General features: G+C 48.0%; 1 protein-coding gene across 1 annotated transcript in view; it reads left to right on the top strand.

The window, feature by feature from the left end:
• The first annotated feature begins 905 nt into the window (after positions 1 to 905).
• MANSC1 (MANSC domain containing 1) overlaps positions 906 to 1,255 on the top strand; it is a 15,403-nt gene continuing 15,053 nt past the window's right edge. The window contains exon 1 of the mRNA XM_018568911.1: positions 906 to 930. The gene's annotated coding sequence lies outside the window, so the exon portion shown is untranslated. The remainder of the gene's footprint in view (positions 931 to 1,255) is intronic.

The raw sequence follows: 1,255 nt of genomic DNA, 5'->3' as shown, positions 1-1,255 counted from the left end.
ACCTGCACTGCAATGCTAGGTAACGCACTACTATGTATTACTGCTACTGAAAATGCTTCATGTGGTTCTTGGTGCATTATCAAACCCATTTAAATAAATGGGCCATCCTAATGCAACATGCGTTAATGTGCAAGCGCTGCAGCGGACCTTGCTGGTGTGTATGGGACCTAAAGGCTTTTTCTAGGAAAAGGCTGAGTGGGCATTGAAGGGTTAAATGCTTTCTTAAAGCAGCAGGCCTTTTTTATCTTTCTCTCAGGCTCACTGACCTGTAAGAAGCGGAGTGACCGGCCTTCCTCTCCAATAGGAGTCTCCAGTCTGTGTGTGTCCTCCCACAACCTTGTACAAAATTGTGTGTATCTTCCTGCACTCCTTACCGGATCTCCTAGGAGATGATGTCTGTAATAGGGTGCTTGTAGTGACCACGGAGGCACCGTGTAGTCAAGTAGTAATTCCAAAAGATGTCACCAGCACTCCAGAAGTAGATTCAATATATTTTAATGACAACGGTCATTCAAAATCACAAGTACTTTCAGGGCCACGTTGGGTCCCCGTCATTCTGAGCCTGTCACTGACAACTCACTCTGTGTGCAGCAGAGACACATGCTTCTGCATGGTAATGTTACAGAGCAGCCAATCAGGATTTTCTAAAAATGCACGTGAGGGTGTCAGCGCTCCCTGATAGGCTGCACCGTTATAAACACTATCCTGGACCTTCTCAGCTGATCTGCCCAGACTTCGGTACAGTGGGAGAGAGTCGTAGGCGTGGCCCTATACATCGAGCCCAGCCAGTGGGCGTGACCGGGAGGAATCATCGCGTATCGGGGGCGTGGTTAGGAGCAATGCAGTGGGCGGTGAGAGTGTGGGTGGCGCCGGGAGCTGCAGCTGGTAATCGGGGGACTATCAGCGATCTGGAGGAGCCGCCGGAGCGAGGTGAGATGGACTATCCCTTCAATTATGTCTGTATAATGTGCTGTGTTCCGAGGGGAGGGGGCAGAGATTGAAAGCCCGCTATGGATATATTAATGGGGCCATCAGATAATGTTTGTCGGCACTAGGTCTGATTCAATGGGGAATAACTATGCTGGAGCAATTTGCCTTGTGCTACATATCGATCGATCGATATCTCACATTTCATAAGATCACATCACATTTGTCCATAGAAATCTCCCCAGCCTGTGTAGAGGATCATCCACGCTGTACAATCTTCTTTTTTTTTCTCTCCTTCCATCTTGTTTGTATCATTCAATTTGAACAA

The sequence above is a fragment of the Nanorana parkeri genome, unplaced genomic scaffold, assembly GCF_000935625.1.
Source record: "Nanorana parkeri isolate BGI_ZX_2015 unplaced genomic scaffold, ASM93562v1 scaffold1261, whole genome shotgun sequence".
Lineage (NCBI taxonomy): Eukaryota > Metazoa > Chordata > Amphibia > Anura > Dicroglossidae > Nanorana > Nanorana parkeri.
Note: the sequence above shows the minus strand (reverse complement) of the source record. Positions and strands in the feature narration are given on the sequence as shown.